Below are 13587 nucleotides of genomic sequence, written 5' to 3' on the forward strand. Positions count from 1 at the left end.
GTCTTCTCCAACACCACATTTCAAAAGCATCAATTCTTCAGCGCTCAGCTTTATTTATAGTCCAACTCTCATATTCATACATGAACACTGGAAAAACCATAGCCTTGACTAGACGGACCTCTGTTGACAAAGTAATGTCTCTGCTTTTAAATTTGCTGTCTAGGCTGGTCATAGCTTTTCTTCCAAGGAGCAAACGTCTTTTAATTTCATGGCTGCAGTCACCATCTGCAGTGATTTTGGAGCCCAGAAAAATAAAGTCAGCCAATGTTTCCACTGTTTCCCCATCTATTTCCCGTGAAGTGATGGGACCAGATGCCATGATCTTAGTTTTCTGAATGTTGAGCTTTAAGCCAACTTTTTCACTCTCCTCTTTCACACACATAAAGAGGATCTTTAGTTCCTCTTCGCTTTCTACCATAAGGGTGGTGTCATCTGCATATCTGAGGTTATTGCTAGTTAGTTCTCCTTGAAATCTTGATTCTAGCTTGTGCTTCATCCATTCCAGCATTTCTCATGATGTACTTGGCATATAAATTAAATAAGGTGGATGGCAATATACAGTCTTGATGTATTCCTTTCCCAATTTGGAACCAGTCTGTTGTTCCATGTCCAGTTCTAACTGATGCTTCCTGACCTGCATACAGATTTCTCAGGAGGTAGGTCAGATGGTATTCCCATCTGGTATTCCCATCTCTTTCAGAATTTTCCACAGTTTATTGTGATCCACACAGTCAAAGGCTTTGGCATAATCAATGAAGCAGAAGTAGATATTTTTCTGGAACTCTCTTACTTTTTCATGATCCAGCGGATGTTTGCAATTTGATCTCTGGTTCCTCTGCCTTTTCTAAATCCAGCTTGAACATATGGAAGTTCATGGTTCACATACTATAGAGGCCTGGCTTGGACAATTTTGATCAATACTTTGCTAACGTGTGAGATGAGTGCAATTGTGCGGTTGTTTGAATATTTTTTGGCAGTGCTTTTCTTTGGTATTGGGATGAAGACTGACCTTTTCCAGTCCTGTGGCCACTGATGATTTTTCCAAATTTGCTGGCATATTGAGTGCAGCAATATCACAGCATCATCTTTTATGACTTGAAATAGCTCAGCTGGAATTCCATCACCTCCACTAGCTTTGTTCATGGTGATACTTCCTAAGGCCCACTTGAGTTTGCATTCCAGGATGTCTGGCCCTGGGTGAGTGATCACACCATCATGATTATAAAGGTCGTGAAGATCTTTTTTGTATAATTCTTATGTGTATTCTTGCCACCTCTTCTTAATATCTTCTGCTTCTGTTAGGTCCACACCATTTCTTTCCTTTATTGAGCCCATCTTTGCATGAAATGTTCCCTTGGTATCTCTAATTTTCTTGAAGAGATTAGGCTGTGTTCCCTCCCTGTTATTTGACCTGAGGCCATGCCAAAGCCTTTGACTGTGTGGATCACAATAAATTGTGGAAAATTCTGAAAGAGATGGGAATACCAGACCACCTGACCTGCCTCTTGAGAAACCTGTATGCAGGTCAGGAATAAACAGAACTGGACATGGAACAACAGACTGGTTCCAAATAGGAAAAGGAGTGCGTCAAGGCTGTATATTGTCACCCTGCTTATTTAACTTATATGCAGAGTACATCATGAGAAACACTGGGCTGGAAGAAGCACAACGCTGGAATCAAGATTGCCGGGAGAAATATCAATAACCTCAGATATGCAGATGACACCACCGTTATGGCAGAAGTGAAGAGGAACTAAAACGTGTCTTGATGAAAGTGAAAGAGGAGAGTGAAAAAGTTGGCTTGAAGATCAACATTCAGAAAACTAAGATCATGGCAACCGGTCCCATCACTTCATTGGAAATAGATGGGGTAACAGTGGCTGATTTTATTTTGGGGGGCTCCAAAATCACTTCAGATGGTGATTGCAGCCATGAAATTAAAAGACGCTTACTCCTTGGAAAGAAAGTTATGATCACCCTAGACAGCATATTAAAAAGCAGAGACATTACTTTGCCAACCTAGTCAAGGCTATGGTTTTTCCAGTGGTCATGTATGGATGTGACAGTTGGACTGTGAAGAAAGCTGATCACTGAAGAATTGATGCTTTTGAACTGTGGTGCTGGAGAAGACTCTTGAGAGTCCCTTGGACTGCAAGGAGATCCAACCAGTTCATCCTAAAGGAGATCAGTCCTGGGTGTTCATTGGAAGGACTGATGATAAAGCTGAAATCCCAATACTTTGGCCACCTCATGCGAAGTGCTAACTAATTGGAAAAGATCCTGATGCTAGCAGGGATTGGGGGCAGGAGGAGAAGGGGACGACAGAGGATGAGATGGCTGGATGGCATCACCGACTCGATGGACATGAGTTTGGGTAAACTCCGGGCATTGGTGATGGACAAGGGAGGCCTGGCATGCTGGGATTCATGGGGTCACAAAGAGTCGGACACGACTGAGTGACTGAACTGAACTGAAACTGTGGTGTAAGTAATGAAGATAATGGTTCAGTTCAATTCATCTCAGTCACTCAGCCGTGTCCGACTCTTTGTGACTCCATGAATCACAGCACGCCAGGCCTTCCTGTCCATCACCAATGCCCAGAGTTCACTCAAACTCATGTCCATCGAGTCGGTGATGCCATCCAGCCATCTCATCCTCTGTTGTCCCCTTCTCCTCCTGCCCCCATCCTTCCCAGCATCAGAGTCTTTTCCAGTGAGTCAACTCGTCGCATGAGGTGGCCAAAGTATTGGAGTTTCAGCTTTAGCATCAGTCCTTCCAATGAACACCCAGGATTGATCTCCTTTAGAATGGACTGGTTGGATCTCCTTGCAGTCCAAGGGACTCTCAAGATAATGGTAACCTCCTTCAAAAGGTCCCATGCACACACTGCTGCAGGCAGTGCCCCCAAGCCTGCAGCAGGCCACCACTGACCCTGAGACTCCCTGGACACTCAAGAGCAAGAAGATTTTCAGGAAGGAGAAACTGTCCTCAAGCAGGATGCATTGTTGTTATATAATCCTTATGACAGAGTTCAAACTGAGTTGTTTGTTGTATAATCATCAGTTCTCAGCTTAAAGAAAAAAATGATTTATGTGACTAAGGAATGTATAGGAAAAAAAGATGGTTGTCCTTTCTGCCTCCTTTAGAATTCCAGACCACTATCTCTGTTTCAAGAGCCTCAGACCCCTTTCTCCTCCTCGTGGAACCCCGGAGTTCTTATCAACCTGCCTAGGAATTGACTCCCCCATTCCCTTCTTTTCTTTTAGGAGAATTATGTTGCCTAGAGAAAGGGGCGGAGAAGGCAATGGCAAGCCACTCCAGTACTCTTGCCTAGAAAATCCCATGGATGGAGGAGCCTGGTAGGCTGCAGTCCGTGGGGTCGCTAAGGGTCGGACCTGACTGAGCGACTTCACTTTCACTTTTCACTTTCACACATTGGAGAAGGAAATGGCAACCCACTCCAGTGTTCTTGCCTGGAGAATCCCAGGGACGGGGGAGCCTGGTGGGCTTCCGTCTATGGGGTCACACAGAGTCGGACACGACTGAAGTGACGCAGCAGCAGCAGCAGCAGAGAAAGGGGCATCATTTTCATTCCATAACTACTTCCTGCTGTGATGGGGTGCTGGCCCTAAATTGTTGAGGCAATACATTCTCCTAACCCTCGTATTGAGGGTTTCTGATCAAGAGGCCCCAAGTTGGAGGAGTCTGTGGCACTCGTAGGAGCCTGAACAACCAACCATTTGTAACTTAAAAGCTTTCAAATGGTTAAAAGCAAATCCAGTTACACAGTTACAGATGCAGGAAGCAAACAGTAAAGACAGAACAATTAGACTTAATAAGATTAAGATAGTTTTCCACCGTGGGGAGCTACTTAATGTTTCCCAAAGTGAGATGACTGAGGCTTCAGGAGAATCCATAGCCTGAATCATCTTGTTCATGTGTTTAGTAAAGTGAGTAACATTAGTACTCATATTGGATATGAATAACAGCACAAGTTCCTCCTTGTGCAGCCCTTAGAATATCTAAGGCCAATCTGTTTTGTAAAACTGCCTTTCTAATTTGTATTTGTTCAGCATTAAAGGCTGAAAGTTAATCAGAGCATCAGCTCATGGCATAACATCTGATCTGTAGTTCCCAGAGATGGAACTAATATTACAGCCAGATAATCATGCCAGTGAAATACATATCTTGCCCAATGAGTTTTAAGGTGTGGCAGATTAGTAGGCTTCTCTGGAAGCTCTGAAAATATGAAGCCAAGAGTAAAAGCTAGACCTAGGGTGCATCTCCCTATCCAACCAGGGGGAAGCCATGCCCATAGGTAAGAGCCTCATATCCAGTAGATCCCATCTGGTGCAAGCCAGCGTGACTGAGAGATCCAGTCCCAATCAGTGCCTGGCCAGGCAAAAGGAGGACTTGAGCTGGGATTGGAAAACACAGGAATGATTACATTGCATATTTCTTGAGGCAAAAATCCCAATTGTTTGTAATCATTATAATTAAGTTGTCAGCTAACTTCTGGTAAGGCTTTATTTGTTCCCAGCATATGAGAGCATTAGATAGTAGGTGTCCCTTTATAGGAGTTAGCCATGTGACCTCATCCCATATTTGATAAACATCAGGTAAAAAACCACCAGATCTAGACCCATTTACCTTCATAAGTGCAGCAAAATAGTCATTAAACCAAAATAATGTATAGTCAAAGTTGAAAGTCACATTGTGTCCATAGTTAAGGTACAATATGTTACACCAGTCCATCTTAGGATTGTTAGATGTCATCACAGAGTTGAAGAAAGTCCTTTCCTTGAAGCGGAGAAACCCATCATGGGAAGCCTTCAATTGATGAGAAGGGAAGTACTCTGCAGACCTAGCAAGTATGTTGATTGTGGAATGCAGCGTAGGAACGAGCCCAGGACAGGAAGGCATTGTCTTGAGGGTCAAACTGCAGACTCAGGGCTTTTGGAGTCAGCAGAGCAAGCCAACATAGACTCTCAGGCCCATCTTGGTTCCTGGCTCAAACAGCAGCTCAGTACAGTTCAGTTCAGTCACTCAGTACTGTCCGACTCTTTGCGACCCCATAAATCACAGCACGCAGGCCTCCCTGTCCATCACCAACTCCCGGAGTTCACTCAAACTCATGTCCATCGAGTCAGTGATGCCATCCAGCCATCTCATTCTCTGTTGTCCCCATCACCTCCCACCCCCAATCGCTCCCAGCATCAGACTATTTTCCAGTGAGTCAACTCGTCGCATGAGGTGGCCAAAGTATTGGAGTTTCAGCTTCAGCATCAGTCCTTCCAATGAACACCCAGGATTGATCTCCTTTAGAATGGACTGATTGGATCTCCTTGCAGTACAAGGGACTCTCAAGAGTCTTCTCCAGCACCAAAAGCATCAATTCTTCGGCGATCAGCTTTCTTCACAGTCCAACTCTCACATCCATACATGACCACGGGAAAAACCATTGCCTTGACTAGACGGACTTTGGTTGGCAAAGTAATGTCTCTGCTTTTTAATATGCTATCTAGGCTGGTCATAACTTTCCTTCCAAGGAGTAAGCGTCTTTTAATTCCATGGCTGCAATCAGCATCTGCAGTGATTTTGGAGCCCCAAAAAATAAAGTCTAACACTGTTTTCCACTGTTTCCCCATCTATTTCCCATGAAGTGATGGGACCAGATGCCATGATCTTGGTTTCTGATTGTTGAGCTTCAAGCCAACCTTTTCACTCTCCTCTTTCACTTTCATCAAGAGGCCTTTGAGTTCCTCTTCACTTTCTACCATAAGGGTAGTGTCATCTGCATATCTGAGGTTATTGATATTTCTCCCGGCAATCTTGATTCCAGCTTGTGCTTCTTCCAGCCCAGCGTTCTTCATGATGTACTCTTCATAGAAGTTAAATAAGCAGGGTGACAATATACAACCTTGACGTACTCCTTTTCCTATTTGGAACCAGTCTGTTGTTCCATGTCCAGTTCTAACTGTTGCTTCCTGACCTGCATACAGGTTTCTCAAGAGGCAGGTCAGGTGGTCTGGTATTCCCATCTCTTTCAGAATGTTCCACAGTTTATTGTGATCCACACAGTCAAAGGCTTTGGCATAGTCAATGAAGCAGAAATAGATGTTTTTCTGGAACTCTCTTGCTTTCTCCATGATCCAGAGGATGTTGGCAATTTGATCTCTGGTGCCTCTGCCTTTTCTAATACCTGCTTGAACATCTGGAAATTCATGGTTCACATATTGCTGAAGCCTGGCTTAGGGAATTTTGAGCATGACTTTACTAGTGTGTGAGATGAGTGCAATTGTGCGGTAGTTTGAGCACTCTTTGGCATTGCCTTTCTTTGGGATTGGAATGAAGACTGACCTTTTCCAGTCCTGTGGCCACTGCTGAGTTTTCCAAATTTGCTGGCATATTCAGTGCAGCACTTTCACAGCATCATCTTTCAGGATTTGAAATAGCTCAATTGGAATTCCATCACCTCCACTAGCTTTGTTTGTAGTGATGGTCTCTAAGGCCCACCTGACATCACATTCCAAGATGTCTGGTTCCAGGTGAGTGAGCACACCATTGTGATTATCTTCATCGTGAAGATCTTTTTTGTACAGTTCTTCTGTGATTCTTCCCACCTCTTCTTAATATCTTCTGCTTCTGTTAGGTCCATACAATTTCTGTCCTTTATCGAGCCCATGTTTGCATGAAATGTTCCCTTGATATCTCTAATTTTCTTGAAAAGATCTCTTGTTTTTCCTATTCTGTTGTTTTCCTCTGTTTCTTTGCATTGATCCCTGAGGAAGGCTTTCTTATCTCTCTTTGCTATTCTTTGGAACTGTGCAGTCAGATGCTTATATCTTTCCTTTTCTCCTTTGCTTTTCACTTCTCTTCTTTTCACAGCTATTTGTAAGGCCTCCTCAGACAGCCATTTTGCTTTTTTGCATTTCTTTTCCATGGGATGGTCTTGGTCCCTGTCTCCTGTACAATGTCACGAACCTCCGTCCATAGTTCATCAGGCACTCTATCTATCAGATCTAGTCCCTTAAATCTATTTCTCACTTCCACTGTATAATCATAAGGGATTTGATTTAGGTCATATCTGAATGGTCTAGTGGTTTTCCCTGCTTTCTTCAAGTCTGAATTTGGCAATAAGGAGTTCATGATCTGAGCCACAGTCAGCTCCTGGTCTTGTTTTTGCTAACTCTATACAGCTTCTCCATCTTTGGCTGCAAAGAATATAATCCATCTGATTTCGGTGTTGACCATCTGGTGATGTCCATGTGTAGAGTCTTCTCTTGTGTTGTTGGAAGAGGGTGTTTGCTATGACCAGTGCATTCTCTTGAAAAAACTCTATTAGCCTTTGTCCTGATTCATTTCGTGCTCCAAGGCCAAATTTACCTGTTACTCCAGGTGTTTCTTGACTTCCTACTTTTGCATTTCAGTCCCCTATAATGAAAAGGACATCTTTTTTGGGTGTTAGTTCTAAAAGGTCTTGTAGGTCTTCATAGAACTGTTCAACTTCGGCTTCTTCAGCATTACTGGTTGGGGCATAGACTTGTATTACTGTAATATTGAATGGTTTGCCTTGGAAACGAACAGAAATCATTCTGCTGTTTTTAAGATTGCATCCAAGTACTGCATTTCAGACTCTTTTGTTGACCATGATGGCTACTCCATTTCTTCTAAGGGATTCCTGCCCACAATAGTAGATATAATGGTTATCTGAGTTAAATTCACCCATTCCAGTCCATTGTAGTTCACTGATTCCTAGAATGTTGACGTTCATTCTTGCCATCTCCTGTTTGACCACTTCCAATTTGCCTTGACTCATGGACCTAACATTCCAGGTTCCTATGCAATATTGCTCTTTACAGCATCAGACCTTGCTTCTTTCACCAGTCACATCCACAACTGGGTATTTGTTTCGCTTTGGCTCCATCCCTTCATTCTTTCTGGAGTTATTTCTCCACTGAGCTCCAGTAGAATACTGGGCACCTACCGACCTAGGGAATTCCTCATTCCGTATCCTATCATTTTGCCTTTTGCTACTGTTCATGGGGTTCTCAAGGCAAGTATATTGAAGTGGTTTGCCATTCCCTTCTCCAGTGGACCACATTCTGTCAGACCTCTCCACCATGACCCGTCCCTCTTGGGTGGCCCCACATGGCATGGCTCAGTTTCATTGAGTTAGACAAGGCTGTGGTCCATATGATCAGATCAACTAGTTTTCTGTGATTATGATTTCAGTGTGTCTGCCCTCTAATTGACTCAAAGCCTGGGTCAGAAGTTAACCTCCTGGTAATGTCTGTTGGAAAGCTAAAAGCTGAGTCACATAGTTAATTTTAATGCCTCAGGATCTATGATAATATCTGTGCATTAAAACACTCTGTCATAGAGACAGTATCTTTTTCTTAGTGGCAGTTCAAGTCCTCATTAAAACTATGGGTAGAACTTTAAACCAACTGTGTGTTTCCTGAGTTAGCTTACACAGATGCCTCTTAATAATGTCATTAGCCTTTTTGACTTCTTCTGAAGATTGGAGTCTCCAGGAAAAGTGTAAGTGATATTCTATTCCTAGAGCTTTAGACACCCCTTGAATTACAACAGCTTTAAAAGTGGAGCATTGTTGCTCTGAAATTTAGAGTTTAAGATCCCACTTACATCAGGAGAAGTCAATACAGTAAGATTTTGCCCATTAATAAACTTATGAGCTTTCAGGTCAGTTCAGTTCCGTTGCTCAGTCGTTTCTGACTCTTTGCGACCCCATGAATCACAGCATGCCAGGCCTCCCTGTCCATCACCAACTCCTGGAGTTCACTCAAACTCATGTCCATCGAGTCGGTGATGCCATCCAGCCATCTCATTCTCTGTTGTCCCCGCCTCCTCCCGCCCCCAATCCCTCCCATTATCAGAGTCTTTTCCAGTGAGTCAACTCATCGCATGAGGTAGCCAAAGTATTGAAGTTTCAACTTTAGCATCAGTCCTTCCAAAGAACACCCAGGATTGATCTCCTTTAGAATGGACTGGTTGGATCTCCTTGCAGTCCAAGGGACTCTCAAGAGTCTTCTCCAACAACACAGTTCAAAAGCATCAATTCCTTATGAGCTTTGCTGCTACTGCTGCTGCTAAGTCACTTCAGTCGTGTCCGATTCTGTGCCACCCCATAGACGGCAGCCCACCAGGCTTCCCCATCCCTGGGATTCTCCAGGCAAGAACACTGGAGTGGGTTGCCATTTCCTTCTCCAATGTGTGAAAGTGAACAGTGAAAGTGAAGTCACTCAGTCCTGTCCGACTCTTCACGACCCCGTGGACTGCAGCCTACCAGGCTCCTCCATCCATGGGATTTTCCAGGCAAGAGTACTGGAGTGGGTTGAGCTTTAGGCATTAGTAAAACAATAGTAACAATTACCCTTAAATTATGTGGCCATAGCCTTTATTTTCGGTAACAAACAAACTAAACTCTAATCCTGTGGGCAAGCTCAAAGTTGGAGCCTGCAAGAGAGCAATTTGAAGAGCCTTAAAAGCCTTTTGGGAGAAGGCAATGGCACCCCACTACAGTACTCTTGCCTGGAAAATCCCATGGACAGAGGAGACTGGTGGGATACAGTCCATGGGGTCGCAAAGAGTCGGACACGACTGAGTGACTTCACTTTCACTTTTCACTTTCATGCATTGGAGAAGAAAATGGCAAACCACTCCAGTATTCTTGCCTGGAGAATCCCAGGGATGGGGGAGCCTGGTGGGCTGCCATCTATGGGGTTGCACAAAGTCGGACATGACTGAGGCGACTTAGCAGCAGCAGCAGCAAAGGCCTTTTGAGGAGCTAGAGACCAAACCAACTTGTCAGTTTGGGCCTGCTGAGTCTCAATTGTAAGTCTATATAAAGGTCAGGCAAGTTCCCTATAACCTGGAATCCATATGTGGCCATAGCCTGTAATGCCCAAGAATCCTCTCAATTGTCTTAAAGTAATAGGTAGAGGATGATCTAATATAGATTTAACTCTAGAAAGCATCCTTCAAATCAATGATTGAAAAATATTTGACTCGTCCAGACAGCCCCATTATGGTAGTGGATCAGGAGGAAAGCAGACCAGGGGCTTTAGTGAGCAGAAAGTTGCCCCAGTGTCCAAAAGAAAATCAACTTATTGGCCCTCCACAGTTATTAATACTCAAGGTTCCTCAGGTGTTAATAGGATGGGAGCTTGTGTGTGGACCCCCGGGGCACCTTCGGTCCCGATAGTCGTGAGAGTACAAGCCCTGGGGCCTACACCTCAGAGGGCAGTCTCTTCTCCAATATGGTCCTTTGCAGACAGGACATGGAGCTGGGGACGGCTTAGATGCCTGAGGGCAATCCCGCTTGAGATGCCCCTCCTTTCCACGGTAATAACAAGTCCGTCCCTTTTCACCTGGGTCCCTCTGGGCACTTTTTTCTCAGGCTGTTTCAGAGCAGGTCTAACAGCCATTATTGGGGCTTCAGTCTTTTGCCTGGTTCTTTTTTGCCTCTTATTTTCTTCCTCATATTTTCTACCATAATATCCTGTCTGAGCCAACTGCAGCAGTTTTTCTAAAGACTGATTTGGTCCAAACTCCTGTTTTTGTGACTTAGGGAAGATATCTGGAGCTGGCTGAATGAGAAATCTATCTTTTAAGATCATTCCTCCTTCTGCACTTTCAAGATCAACATCAGTAAACTTGTGGAGACCTCCCATGGTCTATCTAGGAATTTACCAGGAGTGTGTGCTTGCTTAAGTCCTTCAAGAGTACATCCAGCAAAGCAGCTCTGTTATTGGAACTACTTGGCTCCCAGTTGGAAGGAGGGCTATTCTGTGTTCGCTCTTTCCCCTTGTCTCACGTTCAAGCCATTCATCTCCAAAAGTACTAACTTCCCCCAAAACTCAAGTTTTCGAGTCAGGAATCAGTGTCTGTCCCAAGACATACATAACATCTCTCCAAGTAAGGTCATAAAGTTAGTCCTGTAAAGTCTTCTATGTACTTTTTGGATCCTCTAAATAGTCTTGACCGAAACTGGGACTGTTTGAACTTCTAGGGAGACTGAGGCAACCCTTCCTAGAAGGTTGCCCTGATTCTCAGCCTGTTCAGTTGGGAGCCCCAGATAAAGGGGTAAAGTAAGAGAACAGGAGGGAGCTGAAGGTTTCACATGCAAATCTGCACCCTTAGGAAATAGTCTGGCATGTCTTTCAAAAGAGATAAAGAGAAACACATATGTCACTTCTACCAGTTTCCCTTATTTTCTACAGAACCGGTCTAGTTGTAAAACAGTAATATTTGAGATCCTTTAGCAGGTCAGCGTTCCCCGTCTTCCAAAGGATACTGTGGTCATTCAGTATCACAGAAGAAGATCAGATATGTCTTTTTAAACTTGGAGAATCAAACTTGTCCCAGCTTGTTTTTTAAAATACATTTTAAAGGTGTGGTTCTCCCATCTGTAAGAGAGAAAAAAGCGGCATCCACAGCCATGGCTTCTTTCCACCGGAGACGTCCCTCCCTGCTCTAGATGGGGGTGTAGACAGACTTGCCACCAAAGCATCCCTTCCCTGGTCAGACTTAGTCTGTCCCTTACTGATGCAGGCATCTTACTCATACCGGTTCTTACCTGGTTCTACCACCTCGGCGGGGTGGAGATGCACCAGGGGTAGACCTGATGGTATCCCAGATTGATTTATTTCCATACAACCAAGACCTTTGTTTGATTTGCCCTTTTCTCTAATGCCACCGGGGTGGAGCAGAGTAGCTTTTTGGAATGTTTCCCAAGCTAGGACTACTAGGGGAAGCATCCGTCTTACGTGTGTCTGTGCACATTCCTGAGTACAGTCCTAACCACAGTAGAAGCGGTGAGTCATTAAGGGGTGAGCAACAACCAAGATGGCCCTTCTGAGTGTCACCACGACAGTATATATGATAGCAAAAGAGGTGGTGGAGGGTCGGCCAGTGAGGAAAAAGTGATTTTTGTCCTCAAGCTATTAGGGCCAATCCTTCCAGTTCATTCCCACAGATTCCACAAAAGAATATGTAAGGAATTGAGACAAAAGCCACCTGAGAGCCTCCTCTGGTCCACTAAGAGCTGGCGCTACCAGAGGAAGAAGCCCACTGTACTTCCAGTCTGAACAGATCCTGGCAATTTCTGATCTGTGTCCTCAAAAATCTCATGGTCACCAGCAGTGCTTCTCTCCATATAGACAGGCAGCACAGCCATGACAGAGACTCACTTTCAGGCTGCTGGCTCCTGAGGCAGGCAGCCAAGAGAGTAATCTCTAGCCTGAGAGATATTCCTGGAGCTAGACTTACAGCTAGCTCCATACATGCTCCTAGTAACTTTCAGCTCCTAGCAAAGCTAGGCGCTTTCATACTTGGGATCTAAGTGAAAGTACATAGTAACAGCATGGATCACAAGTCCCTAGAAAGTCTATGATCTGACAGATTAGGTTAGTAGTTCTAATTCCCCATGCAATTACGAAATGGTCAAAGAGACCAGGAATAGTTGACCGAGAAAGGAAAGTTAGGTCCACATGCTTTTCCCATTTCTGGCTTCTCCCCTCTCAGGGACATTGGGTGTCTCTTGGCACTGACAGGTCGGTATAAATCCCTGATAAGATTCCCCTTTTTGGGACTGCCTTCAGTCACTACAAGGCACCGCGAAACCACAAGCAGGGCTCATCACTTGTTTAATGCAGGGCGTGTCATTCATTCACACAAGCACACCATAGAGTTAATAAAGGAAAGCAGAAAACGTGCAGACTGAGAAAGCAGAGAGACTAGAGCTCTGAGTGTGCTTACCTTGTCTTGAAGATCCCGGACAAACCCCCAAGATGCTAGCTTACTGTGAAAGACGTCAGATTTGTGATCTCCGAAGAAGATTTAACATTGGGCCCAGGGACCAGGCTTGCTCACTCAAGAGCTTTTGTGTAGCAGAGTTTTATTAAAGTAAGAAAAGGGACAGAGAAAGCTTCTGACAAAGACATCAGAAGGGGGATGGAGAATGACCCCATTTCCTCTAAGTTTATTTTAAAGCACACATTCAGTTAAGAAACAGACTTTAAATTTTCTACAATATGGGAATAATTATTTTATTAAATCTAGAAATTTGGAGGAGGATGCATCTGCTAAAAATGAAATGTGCAAATTACATGTAACAACCAGGGGAAAGGTTCATGATTCATGTTTAGAAAACACTCAGTTCAGTTCAGTTCAGTCGCTCAGTCGTGTCCGACTCTCCGCGACCCATGAACCACTAGGCATTAAAAAAAACCTATATAAACAGGGTGATCCCATCCATCAAAATAAATGATATTTAGGAATTAAGTATAGGAATATTAGAGAAGTAGATATCACCCATATTGATGATTTTGAGCCTAAATGTTTCCTAGAATGATAAGGATAACATTAACAGTATTGGTATTTTGGTAAAGATATATTTAGGGAAAATGTGTTAATTTGGAGGGTTTCCCTTTTAGCTCAGATGATAAAGAATCCACCTGCGATGCAGCAGACCCTGGTTTGATTCCTGGGTGGGGAAGGTCTGCTGGAGAAGGGATAGGCTACCCTTTCCAGTATTCTTGGGCTTCCCTGGTGGCTCAACTA

Source organism: Moschus berezovskii, chromosome 9, assembly GCF_049115385.1.
Source record: "Moschus berezovskii isolate FMDL1 chromosome 9, NW_MosBer_1.0, whole genome shotgun sequence".
Lineage (NCBI taxonomy): Eukaryota > Metazoa > Chordata > Mammalia > Artiodactyla > Moschidae > Moschus > Moschus berezovskii.